This window comes from Sus scrofa, chromosome 17 (assembly GCF_054392235.1).
Source record: "Sus scrofa isolate SSC_HxYL_T2T_F1_AM1 chromosome 17, Sscrofa_HxYL_maternal_Yorkshire_Landrace_v2.0, whole genome shotgun sequence".
NCBI lineage: Eukaryota > Metazoa > Chordata > Mammalia > Artiodactyla > Suidae > Sus > Sus scrofa.
This window is the reverse complement of record NC_139399.1, coordinates 45,125,956-45,148,192: the sequence shown is the minus strand read 5'-3', so window position 1 is coordinate 45,148,192 and position 22,237 is coordinate 45,125,956. Positions and strand designations below refer to the sequence as shown.

Sequence of the window (22,237 nt, the reverse complement as noted above, 5' to 3'; positions counted from 1 at the left end):
ATCTGACCAGGTAACCAGTTCAGGTAGAGACCAAGACTGGGTATTTCACTAGGTGGCTCCAGCCTATACTGAGATATGTGAAGAGAAGAGAGACCCCATTTTCAGAGCTCCCTGTCCCAGACCTGAAACTATATCCTCCTCTCTCAGCTTTTTTCTTTTTGCTTTTTAGGGCCACACCCAAGGTCTATGGAAGTTCCCAGACTAGGAGTCAAATTGGAGCTCCGAGATGGATCTTTAACCCCCTGAGCAAGCTCCGAGAGGGATCTTTAACCCCCTGAGCAAGGTCAGGTACTGAATCCAAGTCCTCATGGATGCTAGTCGGATTCATTTCCACTGCCCCACAACAGGAACTCCTCAAAGTGTATCCTTACTACCAGCCATAAACTGATCCCAGAAACAGATTTAGCAGACAGCCTTCTAACAAGCACCAATCCTTGATCCCCAGAGGCAGGGGATTTCACCCAGTAAAAGGCTCAGCGCAAATAGTCCAACCTCAACTGAAGAGAGAACTCAAAAGTATGTGGTAAGAATCATCAGGAGCATCACCTCTGGATACAAAAGGATCTATGTTGAGAATAAGGGGTTCTGGACAAGCCTGTGGCCCACAAGTATGACTGACTATCCTAGCTTGTGGAAGCTGTGAGGCCAAAGACTAAATTGCTGATGGGGAACAACAAAACAAACATACAAAAGAATTTTTCTCCTAAGCCCAGAACAGAATAACATTCCATCTGGGTAAGTAAGCTTGTCACAGGCATGGGGTACTTAGCATATCTGCCATTCCAGGATTACAGCTGTCAAGTTTTAATTAGGGTAATTAGAGTTAAAAATGTAATTTCATTTCAGGGGTATTTTGAACAGATTCCATTAATTTCTTTTTTTAAAAGAACACAGAAAGGAGGGGAAGGTTGAGTGGGGCAGAGGATTTTGCAATCAAAGAAGCAAAGCCCTGTGCCTGGGCCAGGTGAGCTTTCAAACCACTGCCAAGAACCTCCAGCATCTCTGTAGGCTTGGCCCAGAGGACAGAGGGTTGCAGCTTAGTTTCCTCCCTAAAACTGAGTCTCAGTCAGCTTCTGCTAACAAAATCACTTCCTTCTTCCTACTTGAGGCTCCTATGTTACTGCCATTCAATGGCTATTACAGCCCCCAGTCTAACAATACACAAGGGCTGTCAATCTGATTTGCTACATGTTAGGGAGTACTCTAAGGTCCACCCCTTTTTCACCTATTTCTGGACACATCTTTACGCTTTCCTTTGTGCAAATTCCCTGGTCTCAAGTGTCCTCCTTGCCCTGTCTGTTTCCACTCTTACTCTTCCTTCAAAGCCAGATCAAAGTTATCTTCCCCAGGAGTGCCCACCTTCATGCCCCTGTGATCCCAGAATCTCTTGCATATACCTCTATTAATGCAACACAGAATACTCTGGTTTCCCTGTTTGATGACTGTAAGGTCTTTAAGGGCAGGGACTGGGTCTTCATCTGTACATCCTAGCACCAGCATTATCCAACACACAGGAAATATTCAACAATGTTTGTTTAATGACCAAACCATAGGGGGAATTTGGTCTGATCATACTGGTAGCTGAGCATATTAAGCCCTCAGGTCTTCAATGCCTAAAAGTATCTAGTCATAAGTCCCCTCCCTCTCCTTGCACAGGGCCAGTTCAGAAACCTGACTCAGCCCTCCCACTGATCCCAAACGATCACTGATCTCTTTCATTAGAGCCTGCTCACTCCTTAGGGACCTTGGAAAGGAGGTAAGAAAGCCAGAGCAAGTACAGCATCTCTCTCTCCCCATCCTCCTCACCACTGGTTTTAAGGAATTTCCTCCAGTCTTTGAAGAGTTCCAAGGAGAGGGCTTGAGTTTCAGTTCAGTGTGTAGAAGGCTAAGGGATGGCCCTAGTGGGGAGGAAAAAAAAAAAGTTCATCAGCTTGGAATGAGTGTTGTGTGTTGCAAATGCTCAGAAATGTTGTAGTACAGTATAACAGAAAACATGCTATGTGACATAGGGCAGCCAAGTCACTTCACCTCTCTGAGCTTCAGTTTCCCTTTCAGGGGAAATGAACAAAGAGGCTTAACCCAAAATTTAACACTAAGCGATTTTTCCATCTGAGGAGGGGGCCTGTACCATATACCTATCAATATACTATTATCAGTTCATAAAGGTGAGGCAAACATATTAGAGAGGGATATAAGTTAACCATTTCCCCATTTTCTCAGGACAGCCCTGCCTGTTGGTCCCTAGGGAAAAAGAGCAGCAGAACCATTGTGTTGACAAGTGTAACCAGATCTATTCCATAGTAATCAGATTCTCTCCAACTAGGAGCACTCCTCTGGCCTCCTCAGGCTCCCCAGCCTGGCTGCAGGCCCATGTTGACCCATTTCTAATTAGGAGTTGTGTCAGTGCTTCTGATAGAAGGTCAGGGCCTAGGCCGCCTCTGCTGGCTTCTGGCCAAAGCCTGAAATGCCCTGCCCAGGGCAGACAGAGGATGGACACTTTTGTAGTAGAAAAGGATCCCAGACTGAACTCATCATAAAGCATTTTAGAGTTGAAAAGGTCCTTTAAGAGCATGAGCTTTGTTACAATTGAGAAAGAAAAGATGGAGTTCCCGTCGTGGCTCAGTGGTTAACGAATCCGACTAGGAACCATGAGGTTGCGGGTTCGATCCCTGCCCTTGCTCGGTGGGTTAACGATCCGGCGTTGCCGTGAGCTGTGGTGTAGGTTGCAGACGCGGCTCGGATCCTGCGTTGCTGTGGCTCTGGCGTAGGCTGGCAGCTACAGCTCCGATTAGACCCCTAGCCTGGGAACCTCCATATGCCGCCAGAGCGGCCCAAGAAATGGCAAAAAGACAAAAAAAGAAAGAAAAGATAACTTGTCCAAGGTGTTACAGCAGGATAATGCAGATTTTCTTATAATTCTTTCCTCTCAATCGGTGTTTTTCAAGCTGGCTACACAAAAGGAGGACTCCAGAAACTTTTTAAAAATACAGTTTTCCAGGCCCCACCCTACAAAGTCTGATTTGGAGCCATCTACATACAGTGGCTCTGGCTCTTTAGCTAAGTATATGATCACTCTGAAAATACACAGGACCCAAGTTTGAAACTATGTTTAAATATACTTTGGCTCATAGCAGTGCCATTCAGAAGTAAACTGTGGAAGTTTCCTTGTAGTGTAGGTTAAGGATCCAGAGTTGACACAGCTGTGGCACAGACTGTAGCTGTATGGCATGGGTTCATTCCCTCACCTAGAAAGTTCTAGGGGTCTTGGTCAAAGGATCTGCCATAAATGGTTCATACTTCCTAGTGGTCTGCTAGCTCTGCTGTCAACAAAGACACTTCCTTTTAAAACTAGCCTGAAACTAGGATCTCCATTTGTGTGTAGGGGAGGACTTTTGTGGATAATGTAAGGGAGTGGACGTAGTAGTATCTGTGAGACAGGCTTACAGGTATTTTCGTGGCACACACAATTCTGAAATCTAGGTAGAAAACAGTTGGACAAGGTAGAGGAGGCTAAATGTGTGGGTACGTGGCAGGAGAGGAAGTAGATCACCTGAAGGTAAGGGAAAGAGTATGGATGTGTATGGAAGAGAAGAAATATGTGCACCTTTGTGAGCCAACTGTGTATGTGTTGCAAAGCATACAAACCTGTAGGGATAGAAGGGAGTATGTGTGTCTGTGTGGCCCAGACACCTGTACGCAAGAGAAAACAGATCCATGAGCATTTCTGACTTATGCAGCCCTAGCTTTGCCTGAAGGCTCATACCACTCAAGGACCTCTCTGCAGAAATTTCTCACTAAAATTGACACTTTGACAACTACTTTAAAAATATATATATATATGATAACAACACCCCCAGCAATGTAGGAGGTTAAAAAAAGTCAACACCAATAAAACATAAAAGACAGATGAAAAGCAATTATGCCATGGTTACTTCTCAGCTTTCACGAGGGGAGGTGTTACCTGGAGTTAAATATTGTATGGCTGATTCACATCTCAACCCAAAGGCCTGGATTTCCTAGGTTGCCTGGGGAAGACAGCAAGAAAGAAGTAGGTAGAAAAAGGTAGACAATAAAGTTAAAAAAAAAAGAGCGAGAGAGAGTTCCCATTGTGACTCAGTGGGTAAAGGACCCTACAAGTATCCATAAAGCTGCAGGTTTGATCCCTGGCCTTGTTCAGCAGGTTAAGGATCCAGTGTTGCCACAAGTTGTGGCTCAGATCTGGCATTGCTGTGGCTGTGGTGTAGGCCAGCAGCTGCAGCTCCAATTTGACCACTAGCCTGGGAAATTTCATATGCCCTAAAGAGGAAAAGGGAAAGAAAAAAAAAGGACTGGAGCATTGGGAAGATAAAAAAAGGGAAAGGACTGAGAAGAAGCCAAAAGTAAAAGGGTCATGAGAGAGGGACAAGGGAAGGAAAGAACAGAAAGAAAAAAAGGTAGAAAAGATAGAAGAGAAAATTTCCTATAGTCTGGCCTAGAAATTTAGCACGCATTCTAGCAAGAATTCTAGCTGAGGAGTTCCCATCGTGGCTCAGTGGTTCATGAATCCGACTAGGAACCATGAGGTTGAGGGTTCGATCCCTGGCCTTGCTCAGTGGGTTAAGGATCCAGCGTTGCCATGATCGTGGTGTAGGTTGCAGACGCGGCTCAGATTCCTCATTGCTGTGGCTCTGGCGTAGGCTGGTGGCTACAGCTCCAATTCGACCCCTAGCCTGGGAACCTCCATATGCCGCAGGAGAGGCCCAAGAAATGGCAATAAAAAGACAGAAAAAAAAAAAAGAATTCTAGCTGAGGGGATAGGTGAATTAGGGGATATGGGGCTGACCTCTGTACCTCATTGCTTTTACTCTAAGTGACCTCCAATTGGAATGTTCTTCCCATCATCTTTGTCAACTGAACTTCTAAATCTTCAAGGATATATTCAAAGGCTACCAGCTTCTAGAAGCTTCCAAGATTTCTCTCAGTTAAAAGTTTCTCTCAGTTCTCAGGAATCCCCAGGGAATTCCCATGGTGGCTCAGCAGCAACGAATCCATTTAGTATCCACAAGGATTCGGGTTCGACCCCCAGCCCCGCTCAGTGTGTTAAGGATTCAGCGTCGCTGTGAGGTGCCATGTAGGTCACAGATGCGGCTTGGATCCAGGCATTGCTGTGATGTAGGCTGGCAGCTGCAGCCCTGATTCGACCCCCAGCCTGGGAACTTCCACATGTTGCAAGTGTGGCCCTAAAAATACACACACACACACACACACACAAAGAACTACCATAAACAGCCAGAACACTTTGTCATACTGTACCTGTAGCATTTAATGTTCAACTTTATACCACAGATATCTGCACACATATATTTGTCATTCTTTCTGCAAGTACTATTTGTGCCAGGCCTATTACAGAGACAAAGGAAACAAAGGAAAATAGTGCACTGTCCCTTGGCCCATAAGGTCTCACTTTCATGAATGAGAGCAGACTCAAGTGTGACAGAGCAGAAGATCAACATTGATTCTGCTTATGGAGTGATTAGGGAAAGCTTCACTGAGAAAGGCAGCATCTGAACTAGTATAAAAAATAGGAGTTTGTCAATTAGAGGACAGGGAACCAAGAGAGTTTTCTACTCAGAGGGAAACAGTCAAAACAAAATCGTTCTACTGAGGAGGAGCACAGGGAAACAGTGTTAAACACTGTGCTGCTGATAGAGGGCAGCAAACTAGGGTGGCACCAGATTATATGAGCCTTGCAGCCAAGCCCACAGTTGAGATTTTACCCTTTCTAACCTGGGGTGGAGGTGAAGAAGAGGTATTCTAAATACATATAACTGCCCTACATTGGAGCAAGTCCTCTCAAAACTTCTGGAAAACAGGCCCACTCCCAGGCTCTGCATATTGCAGTGGCATTATGAGAATCTCCCATGGAGAAGGGCAACAGTAAGAGAAAAAGGGGATGGTACAGAAGGGAGGTAGTAGGGCTCAAGGAGGAAGGAGCTGGAGAGGAAGGGGGAAAAAAGAGGAAGAGAAGAGCCAAGGGAGGCACAAGAGGAAGGGATCTCGGCCCCAAGCCTCTTTGTTGCCGAGCTGTCCTCTACATCTTTCTAGGTCAATCTAATGTTAGTGACAGAAATAGACACTTTGTACCAAGATGAGGTTAAACATTAGTAACTGCCACCTCGACCCTCCATTTGCTCAGGATGATAGGGCCATACTAAGAAGTGGAGTTTGCCTGGGTCTACCCACAATTCCAAAGTATGCCAGAAGCCCCCCAGTGCCATGCCCTAAGAGCATGAGACAGAAGCAGCAAAGAAAAGTCTAGAGTTTGAAGCAGGGGCCTGCCCAGGACCTGTTGCTGCTGCAAACAGTATCCTAAAGCTGTTGCCTTCTCTGGACTTCAGCTTCATCAGAAAAACAAGGGGAGTAAACAGGATGCTCTCTAAAGGATAAGAGAGTACAGAAGCTGCTGTGCTACCCACAAAGGATGATGTTTAATGTGAGAATTTCCCTAACCTAACTTTTCAGGGCTGCACCTGTGGCATATGGAAGTTACCAGGCTAGGGGTCGAACTGGACCTACAAGTGCCAGTCTACACCACAGCCACAGCCACTCGGGATCCGAGCTGTGCCTGCAACCTACACCACAGCTCACAGCAACACCAGATCCCCAACCCACTGAGCAAGGCCAGGGATTGAACCCGCATCCTCATGGATACTAGTCAGATTCGTTTCCACTGCACCACAGTGGGAACTCCCATAACCTAACAAAATCTTAACTTCATTCTTTACACTCAAAGTTACAGCCAGTTTGAAGCCAGGAAGCCAGCCACAGAATGGCAGCTGTCTCTGACACTATCATCCATTTGGCCTTGTCCAAAGTCTTATTCCTGTCCAGACCTGTTTATCACCTCATAGGTGACAAAGAAATGCTCAGGACCAAGGACATGTTTTGTCTGACCCACACAAGTTTGTTAAAAAATAAACCCGAGTTAACTGTCAACATTTAAAATCAGATCTCTGTTTTTTCTAGATTTCTAGCTTCTCTTAAAATATTAGAAATCTGGCAACACTAGACCCTCTGAGATAAAGGTCAAAGGGCTTATTATAATCCTATAATTTATTTGATGCCCTCTCATTTTATCTAAAAAATTCATGCTAATTTATGATCCAGTCCATAACATGACTTAATGTAAGAATAAACTTTTAAATTACTAATAATAGAGAGTTCCCGTCGTGGCGCAGTGGTTAACGAATCCGACTAGGAACCATGAGGTTGCGGGTTCGGTCCCTGCCCTTGCTCAGTGGGTTAACGGTCTGGCGTTGCCGTGAGCTGTGGTGTAGGTTGCAGACGCGGCTCGGATCCCACGTTGCTGTGGCTCTGGTGTAGGCCAGTGGCTACAGCTCCGATTCGACCCCTAGCCTGGGAACCTCTATATGCCGCAGGAGCGGCCCAAGAAATAGCAACAACAACAACAACAACAACAACAACAAAAAAAAAAGACAAAAAGATAAATTACTAATAATAGTATTTAAAGTAATCCAACTACAAAAAAAAAAGATTTGAGTACACTGAAACTTCAGGAAGGCATATGTTTTATCCCGTGATTTCACGTGTTCCAGTTTGAGAATTCCAACATAGTTTTATCCATTCACTCAAAAAATACTTAGGTCCTATGGTAAGTACTGGGAAAACTAAATTAACAGGACACTTGGATCCTTCCTACGTGGAGCTCATGATTCAGTGGAACATAATGGGAAGAAGCCATGTAGAATAGAAGGCACAGAGTTCCTGTCCTGGCTCAGTGGTTAACAAATCTGACTAGGAACCATGAGGTTGCAGGTTCGGGATCCCTGGCCTTGCTCGGTGGGTTAATGATCCGGCGTTGCCGTGAGCTGTGTTGTAGCTCGCAGATGCGGCTCGGACCCCGCGTTGCTGTGGCTGTGGCATAGGCCAGTGGCTACAGCTCAGATTCAACCCCCAGCCTGGGAATCTCCATAAGCCAAGGGAGTGGCCTAAGAAACGGCAAAAAGGCAAAAAAAAAAAAAAAATCAGTTACCCTCATAGCCCATATGCCAGGGTCTCTGCTCTCATACATAGCAACTCCACTGAAAGCTTTAATCTCCCCAGGTTGGGGTCCAATTCAAAATAAATACACTGCAGGCTACATACAATCCAAAAGGCTGCCAGTCTACAACCTCTGATCCAGAGGGTAAGACTCTGAAAAGATCTGGAACAGAAAGGACTTAGAAATCCCCCAAGGACTTTTTGTCAGAGGAACTGCTCTTCCCAGGAGCTATCCAGGGTCCTAGATCACATGGATCCTGAACTTTAGAATCCATGATTTCACAGTCTTCTTCTCTGGCTTGATCCACTCTCAAAGTATTTTTTAATCATTTATTAATTTATTTGCCTTTTTTTTTTTCCTTGCCATGTCTGTTGCATATGGAAGTTCTTGGGCCAGGGATAGAACCCACACCACAGCAGCAATGCAAGCTGCTGCAATGACATCACAGGATCCTTAACCCACCGCACCACAAGAGAACCTCAGATTATTAATTTTTTTTTTTTCGTCTTTTGTCTTTTGTTGTTGTTGTTGTTGCTATTTCTTGGGCCGCTCCCGCGGCACATGGAGGTTCCCAGGCTAGGGGTTGAATCGGAGCTGTAGCCACTGGCCTACACCAGAGCCACAGCAACTCGGGATCCAAGCCACGTCTGCAACCTACACCACAGCTCACGGCAACGCCGGATCATTAACCCACTGAGCAAGGGCAGGGACCGAACCCGCAACCTCATGGTTCCTAGTCGGATTCGTTAACCACTGCGCCACGACGGAAACTCCAGATTATTTTTTTTTTAAACTTTATCCCTGGTCTCGTTCAATGGGTTAAGGATCCAGCATTGCCATGAGCTGTGGTACAGACTGGCAGCTGCAGCTCTGATTCTACCATGAGCCTGGGAACCATCATATGCCATAGGTATGGCCATTAAAAAAAAAAAAAAAAAAAAAGATATTAGGTAACTAAATATTATATGCAAGGCATTCTGGTGACACAAATGGTCTAAACCTTACTTCTCTTGATCTTTGACTTTACCACCTGTAGCAGCTGTACATCAACCCGGATCCCAGCGCCACCTGTCGTCTACCACCCAATTACAGACCCAAATTGAGGCTCTGTTCCACTTCACTCCTACACACCATATTCATTTGAATGGCTTAACTAGCCAATGAGATGAAGGTTCAGCAGCTTGGGTCCCTTCAAAAGGAGACAGCAAGCATCAGCATACCTTTAAAACTCTTCTCCCTGGACTCCACAACTAAAAGTTCCTTTTCTTTGCAAAAGAGCACAACTGCCCCATTACAGTCAGATGTCCTTGGGAGTGAACAGTATAATGCTAAATGTATGCTCTCCCCTGAATCAAGGTGGCATCCCCCTTGCTTCACTCCATCATTATTCTATCATCTCCAGATTCCATTTCCACAAAAGCAATAATACCTTTGCCAAAATGAAAAGAAAAAAGACTAGCTGCCCTTGAAATAGTAACTCAATCCAAGGAGGGACGGTTTATTGCTGGAAAAACTTTGTTTCTTACTTGCCAGATCCCTCAAGCTGGATTTTTGAGAGGGGAGAATAAAACAAAAATGTTTTTTAGGAAACAGTACCTGACAGCAGTGAGGAATATGCCTTGAAAGAGGGCAAAACAGGAAGCAGGGAGGTGAGTCAGGAATCCTGTGGGGGACTAACGACCCTATAGACGATTAGTGGACAAAATAAGCTCCATGGCTAAAACAGGGTATGGTTCTACAGTCCCTGGCTATGTGCTCCTTGAAGACAGTCCTATTCATATGACTATCACCCACAGCATCATTTACCATGACATCAAATGGTGGGCACTTAAATGGTTATAGGCACACAGGTTACTCCTCCTATAAGAGCTCTCAGTGCACACATTAAAGAAAACATGTCCCGGAGAACAGAAAATGATTTGCTCAAGCTCACAGAATGGGTGAGTGGTGAAAAATAAAGAGGTCTGTTCAAATCCAAGGTTGCTGTGAGGCCTTGAGCAAGTCACCCAACCTTTCTCAGTCTATTTCCTCATCTGAAAAATAAGAATATCTTTGTAAGGCTGCCAGGAGAATTAAGAGATACTGCCCTCTATACAACCACAAATTTACAGGAAATACAGAGAACATAGAAATGTATTAAATATACCACAGAGATGCAATGGACAAGATTTCTACAGGACAAACAATCCAGTTCCTTCAAAAAATAAAGGGGAGAAAAGTGAACTTGTAAATTAAAAAAGAATTAAAAGACATAACAACCAATTACAATGTGCGGACCTTATATAAATCTTAAACAAACCATAAAAATAAGGTTATGAGCTTTATAAAACAAATTTGAAATTTGAACACAAACTGGATTTTGATGATATTAAGGAATTGTTAAATTTTATAAGGTGTGTTAATGGCACTATGGTTTTATTTTTTATTGGATTTTTTGTTTTTGTTTTTTTTTTCCGCTTTTTAGGGCCACACCCATGGCACACAGAGGTTCCCAGGCTGGGGATCCAATCGGAGCTACAACTGCTGGCCTACACCACAGCCACAGCAATGTCAGATCTGAGCCACGTCTGCGACCTACACCACAGCTCACAGCAACACCAAATCCTTAACCCACTGAGTGAGGCCAGGGATCAAACCCACAACCTCATGGTTCCTAGTTGTATTCGTTTCCACTGTGCCACGATGGGAACTCCATGGTTGTGTTTTTTTAAAGTCATCTTTTAGAAATACATTGTCAAATACTTAACGACAAAATATGATAGCTAAGCTTTCTTCAAAGCACAGGATGAGAAGTTGGTAGTGGTTTAAAATGAAATAAGATTAACCATGAATAGACAGCTTTTAAAGCTAAGTGATGGGAACATCATGTTTCATTAACCTATTCTGTCTACTCTGTATATGTTCTAATTTTTCCACATTAAAAATAAAAGGAGTTCCTGTTGTGGTACAGCTGAAATGAATCCAACTAGGAACCATGGGGTCGCAGGTTCAATCCCTGGCCTTGCTCAGTGGGTTAAGGATCCAGCGTTGCCGTGAGCTGTGGTGTAGGTCGCAGACACGGCTCGGATCTGGCATTGCTGTGGCTGTGGTGTAGGCTGGCAGCTATAGTTCCAATTCGGCCCCTTACCTAGGAACCTCCATATGCCATGGGTACGGCCCTAAAAAGCAAAAAAAAAAAAAAAAAAAAAAACTAAAATTAAAAAAAAAAATAAAAAGAATTGGTTAGGTTTTTTCCTTCTTTATTACTCAATGAATTTTTTATATTTATAGTTGTATAACAATCATCACAATGTATCATTCCCCCCACTCCCCAAGAATTGGTTAGGTTTTAATTCTGGCAACTCCACTTACTAGCAGTATGACTGTAAGCATATTTCTTAATCTACTGGTGTCTCAGCTTACCTATATGATAAGGAGCAACAGAACCTACTTCTTAGGGTTGAGGTGAGAATGATTTCTTTTTTTAATCTAGATCATTTATTTATATATTTTTCAATAAAAACCTTTACATAATCTTCATGCATAAAGACCTGGGCGTGGCTATGTTGTCTGTGCCCGCCCCACACCAGCAGTCCCAGGCCGTGACCTGGGGCTCCCCGTAGCTGGCAGCAGTGTAGCAAAGGCCCTCTGCCTGTCCCTGAAGCCCAGCTCCCCGCCTGCCTCAGTGTCCGTTTTACCTTCTGAGACCATAGGTAGAGGGTGGGAAATGATCTGAGCCAGGATGGGAGGGGCAGGGGCACTACCCAACCTGCCACATTTCATCCAAACTTTTCAGGCAAATTCAGAGAGAATGATTTTTAATATATATTTACATACATTTTAAATTTATATGCAAAATATTAACATCTTATATGTAAATATGTCTTACACATAAATTTCATGTATAAAATATGCCTTATCTAAGATCATATATACATTTATATTACAAAGATTATACACACACACACATACACACAGGGCTTAGCACATAATAATCTTCAGTGTCAGTTCTATTAGTATGAAAACAAGGTACCAAGTATGGTATCTCAATCACAGTGGGCACTCAATTCATGGCAGCTACTATTAATTGAAATGGCAGAGTTAGGTCTAAAACCCAGGTCAGATTTTTAATCAAGTACTGAACAAGTCTCTTCAACAAAAGGCCCAGATACCCACTGGCAGCTCTAATACCCTCAAGTGTCTCCTGAAAAATACTCCAGGACCTGACACTGGATCAGGAGCTGACTAATATTTAACATGCCTCTCTGGGAGTAGGCAGGGCCACCTTATTTCTCAAAACCAGGTAACTGAAGGTACATTTTCTAATATTTGCTGACAGAACAAAGAAGAAAGGCTCTAAGACATGATCAATGTTCACTCCAGCCTTCAAAGTGATTTGGTAAAACTACAGAAAATAAACACCCAGCTAAGGTTCACACGGCAGGATAAAAGCTGACAAAGAAATGGCAATTTTTCCCTGAGCAAATATACAAGTAATAGATGAGCACTGAGAGACTAAGCTCTTTAGGTCCTGGCATTTCCCTTCCTGCCCCTCCATTTTAAGAGAAGACAAGATCTCTTTCAATATACTTCGAGTATGACTGCTTGCTAGATTAATTTCTTCCCTGAAATGATGTAATTTCAGGCAAAGAGGTCATTCTCGTCCTTCTATCCGATTTAAATACAAATTGGCTTGGGGATGGGATTACCTTTTCCACCTGTTCCAAGAGACTATGAGAAGGCACCACCCACCCCCAAAGTATGGGACGTGTCTTTCCTACTCTGCTCATTAGCAGGAATATGGATGCCACCTGATCTGTGTTTCTGTTCAAGTTGTTCCCATTGCACAGAATGTCCTCTTTCCATCTCTGGAGCCTAAATCTTCTGCAACCATACTTTCTGGAATTAAAGAGGTAGAGGAGAGGGAGTTCCCGTCGTGTCGAAGCATAAACGAATCTGACTAGGAACCATGAGGTTGCAGGTTCAATCCCTGGCCTCACTCAGTGGGTTGGGGATCCAGCGTTGTTGTGAGCTGTTGTGCAGGCTGGCAGCTTCAGCTCTGATTGGACCCCTAGCCTGGGAACCTCCATATGCCATGGGTGTGGCCCTAGAAAAGACAAAAGCGGGGGGGTGGGTAGAGGAGAGAAGCACAGCAGCTGAGAAAAGATATCTGGGTGCTGCTTCTGGGTAGTCTAGAGGAGAGATTTGGCCCAGACATAGAAATACTGGTGATTCATCACTTATAAGCACAATCAGACAGAATATTAGAGATTTGGAAGGTCCTGGATAATACATGGTGACTATTCTTATCCTACAAGGCCCAGCTCAGATGTTCACTCCTCCATAAATGTTCCCTGAGTGACAAATACCCACAAAAGAAACAATCTCTCCCTCCTCTGAACCTCCCAATCACTACCTCTTTATGGTCTTGCTATCTGAGAGTTCATATTACGATTCTCACAATTCACTGCTTTTTTTTTTTTTTTTTTGCTTTTAGGGGCTGCACCGGCGGCATATGGAGGTTCCCAGGCTAGGGGCCCAATTGGAACTAGAGCTACTGGCCTATGCCACAGCCAAAGCAATGCAGGATCCAAGCTGCATCTGCAACCTACACCACAGCTCACAGCAAGGCCAGATCCTTAAACCACTGAGTGATGCCAGGGATCGAACCCACAACCTCATGGCTCCTAGTTGGATTCGTTTCCGCTGCACCACAACGGGAACTTCCCCTTACAATTCATTCCTGTAACTACATACCAACCAGAGAGACATAAAATGAGAAAGACAGATAATGTAAGTGTTGTCAAGGATGTGAAGCAACAGGATTTCTCTCAAACACAGCTGATGAGAGCGTGATCTGGTATGCCTCTGAAAACTGTCAGTAACTACTGCACCTGAACCCTATGACTCAAGCATGTGGTTGGAGAATACTCACTCACTGCTCCTCCTCAGCAGTTCTGCCTACAGTCCTTTGCTCCCTCATTGCCTCTGTCTAAATGCTTCCATCATTCTTTCTCCCAATCCCAAGGCTGGTCCAGACCACTCTTTCTGATCACTTCAGCACAAAGAAATCGCCCCTTCTATAGAAAACTGCTATTTACCTATTACCTCTGTCAAATGACTCATGATTTTTTCACATTTAAACTGCATCATTTGGTTTTATAATGCACTTTTAATAACATTATCTAACCTGTTCCTCACAATAACAATGTGAAGAAGCCAAGACATAGATTAACCCCATTTTATAGATGAGAAAATGGAGCTTCATAGAGAGAAAAATGACTTACCCCAGTTTACCTAGCCAAATTAGTTCCAGGGTATAAGAGTAAGACCTTAGTCTTCCAAACCAAGCTCTCTAACCAAACTGCCTTTTTATCATCTACATCTTCATGATTACCTATTTCCCCAAAGAGACCAAAGGTTCCCTGAAGATAAGAGTATGCTTTACATATATATTTACCTCCCTCACAGAACCAAGGAAGGCACTCAGTGGGCTCCACAGTTTGGCTGATTGATTTCAGTATTGGCCCTAACGTTTGTGGACGTACACAGGCATATTTCCTCTTCTTTTAGATCTCTTAAGTAATGCTAAACTGGAAGAAATCATGAACATAACACAGCATCCCAAATAACACTGTTTTTGAGGTAGGGACAAGGGAAGAGCAAGAGCTCTTCGAGACAGGGTAAACTCAACCTTCCCTCCATTTCTAGGGCTCCATGCTACAAAGTGTCCAAAAAAGCCTGACAGAGACACTAGCATGGGCTTTAAGAACCACAGCATAGTCACAATTAATAAGTCACAAATTGATCAAATGCCAGAAACCACACCTCAAGTAATTCCACTTGCAAACAATATAGAGCTATTTTATTTCAAAACTGAGTATAGGAGTTCCCGTCATGGCGCAGTGGTTAACGAATCCGACTAGGAACCATGAGGTTGCGGGTTCAGTCCCTGCCCTTGCTCAGTGGGTTAACGATCTGGCGTTGCCGTGAGCTGTGGTGTAGGTTGCAGACGCGGCTCGGATCCCACGTTGCTGTGGCTCTGGCGTGGGCCGGTGGCTACAGCTCCGATTCAACCCCTAGCCTGGGAACCTCCATATGCCGCGGGAGCGGCCCAAGAAATAGCAACAACAAGACAAAAGACAAAAAAAAAAAAAAAAAAACTGAGTATAACAAAACTTAAAATAATTCAATATGAAATTTAATTTTATTAATTCCTAAATAAGAAGCTAGACAATATCAAATCTTCCTGAAGCCTGCCAGAGAACTGAGGTGAAGAGAACAGGGAAAGCATTAGGCAGATGTCCGGACACCCAAACCTAAAGGACAATGCTGTCCCTACCCTCAAGTTCTTGACTTTACACACTGGGTGCTGGACACCTCAGCAACAGAGGATAAAATCTGGATAACAGGCAGAAGAAAGGAAGAGACAAAGGAAAGGTCAAAAATAAACTGAAACATAAGTCAGATATTCAAATAAGTCTTCCTGCCAAGTCTCCATCAATTCTGCTATTTCCACTCTGAACTCTTAACTCAAATATCCAGGCCAGGGCAACAGGGGTAAGAATAAACCTATTGTACTTATCTGTCTCCCTCTCAAGACTGAACGTAATTTGAGGGTAGGAATCACGTCTCTCTATTGGTTTTTATGTTCTCCGTAGGGAGAACACACAGTAGGTACTCCAAATTCCTGGAACAAACGGTTGAACTTAGGGATGGAAGGCAGTTGGACTTCCAAGCATAATCTTGCTACAGCACCTAGGTAACCTACTTAGCTTGGTAACTCTACCTAAGACTTTAATTTTAGTAAGAGTTAATTTTAATTGGTGTGAAAATCAATTTAGAGTGAGTCTTTAAGGTACGAAGAAAAGTTATTCTTGTGTTCAACTGATTTGGGCACAGCTATCATTATTATACTGAGAGCACTATTCCTCAGTACCCACTTACACCTGAGAAGAACAAAATCTTAAAATGGTTTGTGTAAGCAGGGAACAACCTTTGACTTCTCAATGTATCAAGATCTTACCTTCCAAAAAGGAAACCCAGACCTAGAGAAATAATGAGTTATGGAAATGATTCTTTTAAATCCACTGCTAAGCTTGCTTTCACTAGCACAAGGAATTACAAAGGAAACAAGACAAACAGATCAACAGACACCATCCAAATACCACCTTTAACTAGGCTTAGTGAAATTTTTAATAAATAAACAGGAGGAAATAAACAGGAGATAGCTAGAAAAAAATCTGGCCAATAACACTAAACGTGGCCTTCTAAATGAGAATACTTACTTGAAATAAAGCAATGATTCTTACCTTGTCAAATAAACATAAATATTCAGTTTCTACAGATGGCATTTCAAGGGCCAGGTAACCTCAACAGATTTATCTATCTCATAAAGCTAAAGCTCTAAGGAAATGCAAATTTCTGGTCTGGTGTTTTTCCACTCCTAATAATAGTGTTTGGGAATCCTATGATGTTGTTTATTTTCCTTTTATTCTATGATTCCAGATGATGATTTAGACAGTACACCTTGTGGAGAGGTACTTTCTTTCTTCTTCTTCCCTCTCTCCTCCCCGTTCTTCCTTAATTAGTTAGGCAGTGGTGTAGAGGTGGAGATAAGGTTTTGACATGAGTGTCAATAAAAACCTATAGTATGGAGTTCCCGTCGTGGCGCAGTGGTTAACGAATCCGACTAGGAACCATGAGGTTGCGGGTTCGGTCCCTGCGCTTGCTCAGTGGGTTAACGATCTGGCGTTGCCGTGAGCTGTGGTGTAGGTTGCAGACGCGGCTCAGATCCTGCATTGCTGTGGCTCTGGCGTAGGCCGGTGGCTACAGCTCTGATTAGACCCCTAGCCTGGGAACCTCCATATGCCGCGGAAGCGGCCCAAAGAAATAGCAAAAAGACAAAAAAAAAAAAAAAAAACCTATAGTATGATTCAAGATTATCCAGTCCAATCCCCTTGTTTTACAGACAGGAAGACCGAGGTCCCAGGGAGTATTAGGTAATTACAATTAATGAGTTTGGGAGTTTCCATCGTGGCTCAGCGGAAACAAATCTGACTAGGAACCATGAGGTTGCAGGTTCGATCCCTGGCCTTGCTCAGTGGGTTAAGGATTCAGCTTTGCCGTTAACTGTGGTGTAGGTTGCAGACGCTGCTAGGATCTGGCATTGCTGTGGCCCTGGCGTAGGCCAGCAGCAACAGCTCCAATTGGACCCCTGGCCTGGGAACCTCCATTTGCTGTGGGTGCAGCCCTCAAAAGACAAAAAAAAAAGACCCAACAACAACAAAAAAAAACAATTAATGTGACTTTGGCAAGCATCAAAAGCCCACTGAATGATATTTCCCCCAGTGGAACTGCACTGGGCATGTTGGGAGGACGGCCAGATTTGCACTTTAGTCAGTGGAGCACTCCAAATACATGTGCCTCAGCCTCAGAAAACTCCCCACTCCGACCCCAGCATAGAGAGCAGGGGGCAGTAGACAGCTTAAAGAGCTCTTTAAGGATGCAGACTAGACCCTAGGGTATAACGTCCCATCTGTCCTCCCCCCCTCCCAGGAGGTACAGCACATTTATTCACATGGAGGCCATCATGAAGTGACATAAAGTCACTAAAACTGAGAAAAAAGGAAGGGCTGTAGAAACATTCAGAAGAGGTAACTAAAAATGGTACTTGGGCAGACACCTGTCTCTAGTTATTCCTCACTAGGGAAGAACCTCCAATCCTTTTTTTGTCCCTAGCCTTCACCTTTTGGCCTTCTGGTTATTTTATGAAGAAATGAAAGGGGCTTGGCCAAATCCATACATCAAGTTAGTAGCAGGAACCAGACCAAAGATCCTAAGGTTCGTAACTAGGCTCCCAATTTATCTCACTGCTCCTTTCCCTCTAGTCCTGAGAGTGTGGGTCTGAAACTTTCCTTATAGCACGAAGGGGGCAGCTGTAGGACAATAGGCTAACACTACTGCTGCCATCTTCTCCCCTACAAATGTACATTTTATATATAAAGCTAAAACTGAATAAATCTAGGTTTTCCTAGACACTCATGTGAAAATCCTATCTCTACCTCTACACCCCTACCACTGCCTAAGGAAGAAAGGGGAGGAGAGAGGGAGGAAGGGAAGAGAAAGGAAGAAAATACCTCTCCAAGAGATATACTGTCTAAATCATCATCTAGAATTATAAAATGTTATTGCTACAAGGGACACTGGGGGTCATCTAGTTATTATTTTCCACTGCACTTCAAATGGATAAACCTGGCCCTTTGAACAAGTATGGATTTCTGCCACCTGAGGAAAAGAATGGAGCGTGGAGCAGGGTCTCCTGACGCATGCCTCTAATAAAAAAAATCCTTCTTGGTCCCTCTCTATCCTGTTCTATCTACCTCACTTAACCCGCCCCACCCCATTCTCTCCTCTCCACTACAGTATCTAAGCTACTAAGACATGCTGCCCTTTTGAATACAAGCGCCTTAAGCTATGTTTCACTCATCTTTGTTTTCCCAGTGCCTAGGAGGCAGGTACTGAGAGAAGGACACTAGCACATGGAGAGAGCAACGCCAAAGGATGTTGTCTGGAGAAAACATAAGCTTTCCTTGGCATAACATATGCAGTCTTCAGGGCTATGCAAGGCCTGGATGTCTAGGATCTAATACTTAACTCCTTTCCAAAACTAGTGTCTACATCATCCAGGGGATAGTCACCAAATATGCTGATCCCCCTTCCCCTCCTCCCCTTGAAGAACTATGATCAACAACTAGAAAGAGGTAATTGAAAGCTGATGTAAGAAGACCCTGAATGAGAAATCCTCCCTTCTTGGAGTTCCCGTCATGGCGCAGCAGAAAGGAATCCAACTAGGAACCATGAGGTTGCAGGTTCGATCCCTGGCCTCACTCAGTGGGTTAAGGATCTGGCATTGCTGTGAGCTGTGGTGTAGGTCACAGACACAGCTCAGATCCAGCGTTGCTGTTGCTGTGGCTGGGCGCAGGCAGGTAGCTGTAGCTCCGGATTTGATCCCTAGCCTGGGAACTTCCATATGCCGTGGATGTGGCCCTAAAAAGCAAAATAAGGAGTTCCCGTTGTGGTGCAGTGGTTAACGAATCCCACTAGGAACCATGAGGTTGTGGGTTCGGTCCCTGGCCTTGCTCAGTGGGTTAAGGATCCACCGTTGCCGTGAGCTGTGGTGTAGGTCACAGACTCGGCTCGGATCCCGCGTTGCTGTGGCTCTGGTGTAGGCCGGGGGCTACAGCTCCAATTCGACCCCTGGCCTGGGAACCTCCATATGCCGCAGGAGTGGCCCAAAGAAATAGCAAAAAGACAGGAAAAAAAAAAAAAAAAGCAAAGTAAATAAATAAATAAAAATTAATTAATTAAAAATCATTGCAATTCTCACTTAAGATTAAAAAAAAAAAGAAAAAAAATTTAAAAAGAATTCCTCCCTTCTCACTCATGTACTCCTTCTCCTGTATCCTCACCTCAATGAGCAGCAGCCCGATCTATACAACTACACCAGGTAGAAATCTAGAAGAGTTGCTTGATTTTTTCCTTACCCTCCACTCCAACAATCTTTGTGATTCATAACTCAATTCCATCTTCTTTTCTCTACACACACACCCTTCATTTGAAACACTATCATCTCTTGCCTACATTACTGCAAAAGCCTCCTAACTGGTCTCTGCCCATGGTGCTCTAGCCCACAAATCCATTCCCCAAATGACCAGAGATATCCTTTTAAATACATATAGGATCATGGCCCCCTCACCAAAATGAAGTCCAAACTCTTCAATCTGGGCAATAAGGCCCTTTCATGGACTGGGCCTCTGCTCTGCCTACCTGCCAATCTCATCTCTTGCCACTCCACCTATCTCATGCTTTATGCTCCACCCAGAAGTTTTGAGAAACTCATTTAACCCCTCTGGGTTTGTTGCCTCACTTACAAAACGGGAATAATAATAGTATATACCTCTCAGGGTAGTTATGGAAAAAAAACGAGTTAACACATGTTAAAGGCTTAGAACGGTGCCTGTTGATAGTAAATGGCCAAAAGTTCACCTATTAACACCACCATCTCTAGATTTCCCATTCCTTCTGCCCAGAACAGTCTTGCTTATCTCAACTCCCCAAATCTCTTCTTTTCCTAGGTTACATCCTTTCCTTGAGGTGCAGCCTTAGCCAGTTTCTCCGAGGAAGCCTTCCCTGACCAAGGCTGGGTTAGTTACCCTTTTTCCATGCTTTCATGGTGCTTGTCCCTGTCACAACACTTCTCACACTGTTTCCTTGCCTGTCTTCCCCCAAGACACCCAAATTCCCAAGCTTAGTACTGCAAGTGGCAGATGCTTAATAACTGGTCTGTAATCGGAAAATTTTCCAAAAATGAAGTGCCTGGTGAAATGAAATCTCAACAGGTAGTCTACTCAAATGTTGGCTGGATGGTTGGCTACATGACTAAGTCCTTTAATTACAAGATTCTATCCAATAAATAATTTAATACAGTCTGACCTTATTATCATACTCAGGGGTATGGACTATAATATGTAGGCAATGTTGGGCCTTCAAATTTTTAAGGAAAGTGCAACATGTTCAGATCTGTTTGTTACCCTATTATTCTTCTCTGGAACACCTCCCATCCCAAACCCCTTTTGGCATCCAGACAAAGTTCCAACTTCATTTCACAAACACCACATCCCCCAAAATACACAAAGACCCAGAAGCAGTCAACTGAAGGCAATTCTGAAAAGCTAAATGCAGCATTTAATTCCATCTTAACCACCTGCAAGCAATGAGGATCCATAAATACCCTCTAGGAACCCAAAAGCTAATCCTTCTTGTGTGCCTTTATGGAAAGAAGAGGGCACAAAGAAGGAGCATTTCATAAAGGTAATCCATTTAATCGTCCTAAGTAGTTTTGATCCAAGCTGCTGTCATAGCACTGCTATTCTTGATCACTGCAGCCCCATATGTTCAAACCCAGGACAGTCAGAAAGGAAGATGCAAGCAAAGCGGGGGTGGGCAAGTCCTCTGGGTTCTATTTCAAGAGTAGGAGGTCTCTTTGGAAGATATAGAAGGGGCAAGCAAGAGACTTCCAAAAAAGACTTCAGTGATAAGGAACTTTAATCTACAGAGTGGGGGGAGGAGGCAAAGGGAGCTTAACCAGAGAGGTAGAACTAGGCCTCAGTTCTTGCTCTGGAGCTGCACGCCACACCCTACTGCAGATGAGAACTAATAATCATTTTGCATTAATAGGGCACCCTAGATTTAAGGAAGCACTGAGAATGCCAACTTTGCCAGTTACAAAAGGACAAATATTGTATGATTCCATTCATATGAGGTACTTAGAGTAGTCAAATTCATAAAAACAGAAAAGAGAATGATAGTTGCAGGGGTAGGGGGAAACTATGAAAGTAGTTAGTTTCAGCTGGGGAAGGTGAAAAAGTTCTAGACATGGATGGTGGTGATGGTGCACAACAATGTGAATATATTTAATGCCACAGAACTGTACATTTAACAATGGTTAAAATTGTAAATTTTATCTTATATAACCTCTCTAACGCTGTTTCTTCTTCTGCAAAATGGGCTTAATAATAGTACCTAATTCATATACTTGCTGAGGACTACATGAGATACTTACAGAAAGTCCTTAGTCCAGTGACTGCTACATGCAAATTACTTAATAAATGTTAGCAATTATTCCTACTATTACAATGTACTTTCATAGCCATTTCTCATAGTCCCCACACAACCCTGTGACAGTTAAGAGATAAAGAAACTGAGGATCGGAGAGCCAAATGAATGGCTGAGTTCATGCTGCCACATCAAATCAAATCCTTTGCCCATAAGAGATGTCCTGTCCTCACCACTTGTTTAATTTGGTGGTAAGACAACTGCCCTAACCATATTACGTCTTAATTCTCAATTAGATCTGTAAAAAGGAGATATAAAACCAACCTCCGCAAGTTCCCTCACAGAACTGGATGAGAAATGAAATTAGATAATGGTTACAAAAAAGCACTACAAACCATAAATAACGTACTATACAATAAAAGTGGTAACTTATGAGAACTAATAATATACCTGTGCATAAAACCTGGCCTTTTAATGCTGGGAGTAAACAACTTCCCTGTGATTTCAATTTACTCAGCATTCCTGGTCTTAAGGCCTTCCTTCCTTTCAAAAGGTGGCAGGGGTTCCGCTGGTGGCACAGTGGGTTAAGGATTTGGCATT

General features: G+C 43.6%; 1 protein-coding gene and 1 long non-coding RNA gene across 17 annotated transcripts in view; one reads left to right on the top strand and one right to left on the bottom strand.

The window, feature by feature from the left end:
- Nucleotides 1-22,237, top strand: part of LOC146395264 (uncharacterized) — a 624,884-nt gene that overhangs the window by 7,567 nt on the left and 595,080 nt on the right. The gene's annotated exons all lie outside the window — the stretch shown is intronic.
- The window catches only part of RALY (RALY heterogeneous nuclear ribonucleoprotein), a 94,593-nt gene that overhangs the window by 70,189 nt on the left and 2,167 nt on the right, over nt 1-22,237 (bottom strand). For 3 of the 16 annotated variants that reach the window (XM_085003636.1, XM_021077806.2, XM_021077811.2), the window contains exons 2-3: nt 3,962-4,025; nt 1,807-1,898 (exon numbers count right to left, since the gene is read on the bottom strand). The exons of 9 other annotated variants lie outside the window; for them this stretch is intronic. The gene's annotated coding sequence lies outside the window, so the exon portion shown is untranslated. Of the gene's footprint in view, nt 1-1,806; nt 1,900-3,961; nt 4,026-22,237 lie in introns of those variants that run through there. 4 more of the 16 variants (XM_013985298.3, XM_003359947.5, XM_005672868.4 and 1 more) reach the window with 2 other exon arrangements.